This window comes from Gracilinanus agilis, chromosome 4 (genome assembly GCF_016433145.1).
Source record: "Gracilinanus agilis isolate LMUSP501 chromosome 4, AgileGrace, whole genome shotgun sequence".
NCBI classification, from domain to species: domain Eukaryota; kingdom Metazoa; phylum Chordata; class Mammalia; order Didelphimorphia; family Didelphidae; genus Gracilinanus; species Gracilinanus agilis.
Genome location: NC_058133.1, coordinates 160403367 through 160410896, shown reverse-complemented (window position 1 = coordinate 160410896; position 7530 = coordinate 160403367).

Genomic DNA, 7530 nt, shown 5'->3' with positions numbered 1-7530 from the left:
AAGGCAAAGGATCTAGGCTTACAACCAAGAATAATTTATCCTGAAAAACTGAGCATAAAAGGGGAATGGATCTTTTCATTTTTAATAGACTTTCAAGAATTTTTGTTGAAAAAATTAGAAGTATAAACTCTGTAATAAAAACAGAAGAATTTATTTGAGCAATTGGAGGGTGCTATATGATGGTGCCAGATTAACATTTCTAATAAGGGGAGAAGAATGGTGGTGTCCCTTCAAGACTTTAATGTCCTCAGAGGGTACTGAGATAGTTAATTAATAAAAACATAGGATCTAAGTGTTAATTGGTTCTATTTTAAGAGAGGAAAGAGAAAGGAAGTAAAAAATATATTCTGCTGTAGATAGGGGAAAAAAGATTTCTTGCCATTTTTTGCAATTGGGATAAATGACCAGAGGAGTATATAAACTTAGAGAAGGGGCACAAGATTCTTATCTGACCTAGACAAGGAAGATTGAATACACAAAGTTTAGCTAGACATATATAAAAGTCAACCAGAAAACAGAGATAAGGATGGAGTTGGAATTGGAGGAGGAGAATGCTAAGGAAGGAAATAGTCATAGGCAAAATAAACTTCTTCAATCTGAAGGAGGGATTAAAAGGGGGGGAGGGGGAAGAAGTAGAATTTAAAGGAGTGGCCCATTAACTGGGAAATGGCTGAAGAAATTGTGATTATGATTGTAACAATGTTATTGCACTGTATGAAATAATGATGAAAAAATGTTGGAGAATCCTGGATAATATGAACGGATGCAGAGGTAAGTGAAACAGAACCAGGATAGCAATGTATACAAAGTCAACAGCAATATAAAGAAAAACAGCTTAGAAAGACTTAATAACCAAAGAAAATAATGACCAACAATATCTGGAGAGGACTTACGATAAGGCATTTTATTCAATTTCTGATCAAGAAGTGATGTACTGGGGCAGCTGGGTAGCTCAGTGGAGTAAGAGTCAGGCCTAGAGACAGGAGGTCCTAGGTTCAAATCTGGCCTCAGCCACTTCCCAGCTGTGTGACCCTGGGCAAGTCACTTGACCCCCATTGCCCACCCTTACCAATCTTCCACCTATGAGACAATACACCGAAGTACAAGGGTTAAAAAAAAAAAAAAAAAGAAGTGATGTACTCAAGTACAGAAGACATCCTGGGATAAGGTGCTAAGTGAGATATAATTATCCTTCCCTCTCCCCACCATATAGACATTCCCTTCTCTCCCCCCAAATCTGGAAAATCTGTGTAAAATGTTTTAGCTTTCCCTTCATACCAGATAGGAAATCTGAATTTTTTAATTTTTCTTTTATGGGGTGTTTTCTGGGTATATTTATGGTATTAAAAGATAAAATATGTTGATATTATATAATACTTTACATATATTTTATGCATTCTTGATTTCTGAATTTTTAAATTTTTTCTGTGTTATCTGCTGGGTTTCTCTTCTGTGGCTTTAGCAAAACTCCCCCAAAATTCCCATTTAATTTCTTATTCCAACCCACCATGTAATAAAACCAGAATGGGGAATGTCACAATGTGGAAAAGATACTTGTGATTACCATACTCTGAACCATTTTTATTCTAGAAAATAGAAAGCAGTTCCAAGGGAATAACTTGAATTGATAAAATCTGCTTTCCCTATGATTAGAGGTGCTTAATTATTGACTAATAAAGTCATTGAGTTATAGAGTTCTAGTTTTCTTGTAAAATTTTTTATAATCACAGGAGCTCTTTGGGAGTTTCAAATTCACCAACCCAGGGAAAATCATAGAACTTATTTATCAATCTATGTATTTGGGCATTTTCCAGGTTAGGGGAAGAAATAGTAATAGGACGCTGTTTAGTGAAACTGGTCTCAACTATTTTGTGGATGTCTGGTACACTAAAAGACCTCTCTTATCGATAGGGAATTTGCTCAGTTCCAATCAGCCCTCTTAGAAAATTAGACAAATTTAAAAAAATTAAAAACTAGACAGTGGAAACAGGCCTAATATTACATTGCTAGAGCAGCTGTGATTTTTTTTTTTTTTTAGAAAATAAGATGGAAATATACATTAAGAGCTATTAAGTTATTCATGCTCACTGGCCTAGAGACCCCATTACTAAGGTTAGTCCCTACGGGCATTATTGAGAGGGTAAAAAGCTGTGTAAGTATGAAAATATTCATGGAAGATTTGTTTGTTATGACAAAATAACTGGAAACAACACAAATGCAATAAATAGGAGAAGTGACTGAAAGGACTGTGATAATTGAATGTTATATATCATATCACATTATTAGAAATGGCAAATATCAGAAATATCTTTAATAAGAGAAATATAGAAAGAGAAAAGAGAATAAGAATAATACATACCATGATTACATTTTTTAAAAAGCAGCCAGAAAAATCAAGAGAAAAAAGTATCCAAGGAAAACAAATCCAAAGGGAACCCCAAAGCAGATGTTTATATTAGTATACATATGTAATTTATATATTTTTAAACAAATTATAAACAATGTGAAGTTTGGGGTTTTGCCCATAATTTTTATGTATTTGTTTAGTTAAATATTTTTGATGGTGGTGGTGATCACTAAATACATATATATGGATATTACTATCATATATAAGTATATTATCTTATTTACATGTATAGATAAAATAACATGCACATATATACTATAAATATAATAATAAAAGAACTAAACAGTGTCATTACAGAGCTTTTCATGAAGCCAGGGACACTGAGAAACCAAATGTGCTGGAATGATTTTCAAATCCCTTTTCTATAAGAAAACAGGCCTAAAACGATTTTATCCTGAATCACTATCAATGGAAATGCACAACTATGGCATCTGGGTCAATTCAGCCCAGCACACCACCAGCCAGCTAGGCTATCTGAAGCCTAGTTAATTTGAATGAGAATTCCTGCCTGAAAGTGGGGGGAGGGGGCTGCAGCAATGACAAGGTCACTGAGGTCTCCCACAGCTGGAGTCAGGGTAGAAGTTATTAGCTCCATCTGCAAAGAGCTGGAATAGTTTGGCAAGTTAAGCAAGGAAAGAGATAGAATGGGGGAACATTAAGCACAGCCCCCCTGGAAAGGGAGGTAATTGTATGCTTTGACAAATTCTTTTTCTTCAGAAGAAAAATATAACATTTCCTGCATCTGTGCTTCATAGTATCTTAGGAGAATAGCAATAAAGTTTGCAGATTTGGTTTGAATATCCATAAATATCACTTCCTGGGAACTGCTTCATATTGGCAGTCTTATTCCCTTTATGCTAAGAAGCAAGCCATGCAGTCAGGAGATTTTTTTTGAGGTGGAAAATACAAAAAAAAAAATGGCTTAGGGATTTTTAGTAACAATCATCCCTATCATTTATGACAAGTTTACTGCTAAGATGAAAGGAACTGACAAGTGAACCCAGGACTTGCCTTCCTAAAGGTTTTTATTAAAAATCCTAATTAAGTAATGTCCATAGTGCTTTTGTCATATAATAATCATAATTATCTTTTATTTGAAGGGGAAATAACTGAATGCATATATTTGAACTATTTTGGATTTGCTGGTTAATCCATACTCTGAGAGCTAAATCCATGGACTCATCTTTTTTTTACAACTGTAAAAAGTAAGATTCTTGGAGTTGAAATAATTTGCCTCAGTCACAGCAAATTCTCAGTAAATCTGGCAGATACCATAGAATTCCCAAGCAGGACCCTAATGCTTTGGTTTCTATTTCATTCTGCAATTATAGAATGAGAATCTGAGAGCTCTTCCAGAGATCATCTCATCTATACCCATTCCTTCACTCGGGATCCTTTGAATTCACCTTGTCTTGCATTTTTAAGATTCAAGTGAAGATGGTATGTCTTTGCCACAAAAATGCGTCAATGAACAATATAACTTCCCAAGAACCAGACTCCTCTTTTTATTGTCAAGGAATCCACTACTTATAATTTAATAGATTGTGTTATGGTGGAGCATTCAAGATTCTGAGTAAGCTTCGGGGCAAGCTGGGAGGTTTGGCAATGCTCACTTTTACTGGCATGACAAAAGAGAAAAGAATTCATTCATTCAAAAATATTAAGGGCCTACAGTGTATAAAGCAATGTGCTTAAAAATGAGGGAAACCCAAAGTGAAGAATTCATGATTTTTTTCCCCTCAGGGAGTTTGAAGTCTAAGAGGACAGTATATAAGGAGACATGGGTATATTGTGGGGTGAATACTGACCAAATTCAAGAGGTCTTATATCTAAAATAAATAGATAACTGTCAAATTTATAAGACTAGGAGCAACATAGATGCTGAAAAAAGAAACTATGTAAATAAGCAGAAAATGCAACCAGATTCATTTTAAAAGACTCAAATATAAAGGGGCAGTTAGGTATCACAGTGCCAGGCAGAACTAGGTTCAGATCTGGCCTCAGACACTTCCTAACTGTGTGACAATATGAAGATCACTGATCACTGTCGTTGGCAAAGAAAACAGAAGCAAAAGATTTGAGTAGTTCTGTCTTCTCTTCCTGGCTATTATCATTATTCAAGGCAGCTCGAGTAGATAGTGCCAGGCCTGGTGTCAGAAAGACCTGTGTTCGAATTTGCTCCCAGTTGTTCACTATATCTGTGACCGTGGGAAAGTCATTTAGACCCTGGGCAAGTCATTTAACCTCTATTGCCTCAGCTTCCTCATCTGTAAAATGGAGAGAATAATAGCACATACCACCCAGGATTATTGTGAGAATCAAATGAGATAATTATTGTAAAGCATTTAGCACAGTGCCTGGCATACATTAAGCACTATATGAATGTTAGCTGTTATTATCTTAATAATCTTTGTGTTATTCACTCTGAGAAGTGACTATCTCTTTTTAAATAATCTTTTTTATTACTTTTTTTACTAATGTAACATTAGTGGGCCTAAAATTTTATTGATGTGGGAAATTTCCTAGATGAAAAATCCCTCTACCAATGCTGACAATTGAGTCATCTATAATTTACTAGTGTGAAAGATTTGCTTGGGACACTCAGAAATTAAATTACTTTCCCATGGTAACATCAGCAACGAGAGCCTGAGCTAACTGGAGCTAGAAAGTTAGCCAAAAGTCCAGGCCTTACCTGGTGGTGGCCAGTGAAATATAAGAGAAAGGTTCATACTTGGACTAATTTCATCTACAGTCCAAGAAAGGAAACTAATATGCAGAACCTGGGCAGAGAAAGAGGTGGTTGGTAACTCCATCCTTCCAAGCTGACCCAAGTAGGACTTTTCAGTGACTTGATCTTTTTTGTGGGCTGTAACCTCTAGAATGTGGCCTAGGAATCTGATGGCTTGAAAAAAATTCTCTTGTCATCCCTAGAATTTTCTGGACTCTGTGTCATCTATCGTAGGGACTTAATTTAGATGAGGCAAGAAGTCTTGAGCCAAGAAGAATTTGAGAAGAGTTTTTTTTTTTTTTTTTTTTGCCATGCTTACAGGGATACATATTAAAACAAAAGAGTCAATGTAGAAATATTTATATGACTCCCTCCATCTTATACACCCAGCTCCAGTCCTCAATAAATCCTCAAATAGAGTAGCCCATCATAGCAAGGTAACAAAGTTTCCTCTGAGTATTTATATCTCTCATAGTTCCCTTTCTGGAGTAAGATCCAGAGTAACTAAGGAATGGAGAGATAATTTAGCTCAGGAAATCAGTGTGTAGATGAGGCAGAGGCTTCATTATTCTCATCTCTAGGTTCAAGGGGTTCAAATTGGATTGTTCCTCTTTAGTCTGAAAGGGCAGCGTCTGGGCTTATGGACCAGAAGTCAAGAGAGGCAAACACTAAGAAGGCATCTGGGTTGCCCTTTCCACCCCTCCCAAACCACATTTATTAATAGTGATTTGCATCGAATGATCTTTCAGAGGAGATATATTCACTGGAATATGATGAATTGTAGAGAGATGCACTATCATCTCTAATGGGTAATTTAAATATGGAGAGCTGGCATAAGTACTATTTATTTGTTTATTTGTTATTTTTGCAGCAGGTGGGACATGGAAGTAAGAGGCATCCTACATTCATTTCCACTTAGATCGCATTTTTTAAACCTTCCCCTTCTGTCTTGGAATCGTTATGAAGTATTGGTTCCCAGGCAGAAGAGCAGTAAGGGCTAGGCAATGAGAGTTAAGTGACTTGCCCAGGATAAAATAGCTAGGAAGGGTCTGAGACCAGATTTGAACCCAGGAACTCCCAACTCCAGGCCTGGCCTGGCCTTCTATCCACTGAGCCACCTAGCTGCCCCTATACCTTCACTTTTTTTTGTATACACACATTTCACTGNTCTGTCTGACTGTCTCTCTCTCTCTCTCTCTCTCTCTCTCTCTCTCTCTCTCTCTCTCTCTCTCTCTCTCTCTCTGTTTGTCTCTGTCTCTCTCTTTCCTTAACCTACTTACTATGGAGCTTAAAGATCTGCTAAATTGTCTGGCCCATTTCCAGGTTTAAAAACACTGTTAAATTCATCTTCATTTGACCTCAGCTAAGTCTGGAGAGTGGGCAGTTAGGTGGCACAGTAGATAGAAGTGCTGAATCTGGAGTCAAGAAGATGAGATAAAATACAAATTCAAATACATAAAAGCTGTATGACCCTGGGCAACTCATTCAATCCTGTTTGTTTCCATTTCCTCAACTGAAAAATGAGCTGGAGAAGGAAATGGCAAACCATTCCAGCATTTTTGCCAAGAAAACTCCAGATGGGGTCACAAAGAGTCAGACAAGACTGAGATGACTAAGCAGAAGATTTCTTCTAGACTCCAAAATTCAGCAATCTATCTTTTGTACCACATAGTTGTCCTAGAGCAAAGGAAAAGCTTTCTGGGTTCCAGAAGTCTTTGTCTCTGAGCTCTCTTTGTCTTCCCTCAACTCCTTGGCCTCATCCCCAAACCCATTTTTTTTTTTAACTCTTCCATCTTAGAATCATTTCTAAATATTGGTTCTAAGGCAGAAGAATGGTAAGGGTTAGGCAAATGAGATTAAGAGACTTGTCCAGGGTCACACAGTTAGGAAGTATCTGAGGTAAGATTTGACCCTTGGACATCCTGTCCCCAGCCCTGGTTCTCTATCTCCTGAGCCACCTACCTGTCCCTAAACCTATTTGTTTTAGAGATTCTCAGACCAATCCAGTTTGGCTAAGAAACAGAGAGGGTCTATTAATTTGATGTAGAATAACAGACTGTCCAAGAAAAAGTCTCAAATAGGTATCAGCAAGTGACTAAAGGACTTCCTTCTTGCTCTCATCAGACTTACCTAAGATAAATGTATTCACTGATAATTCAACTACACTTTCTGATATAACTTTCTTTTAAAACAATGTTTTTGCTTATTACAAACTTAACAATCATCAATATATATCAATAAATATACAAGGGTCCTATTAATGGTTCAGTGTGCACTAAACTTTTTGGGATACCTTGTATAAAGGAAAAAGAGAATTGTCTAAGAATGGTGAGCCTCAGTTAGACATAAAGGCTTTTGATTTTTTAGTATTCACTCTAACAAGATAGTAATAAAA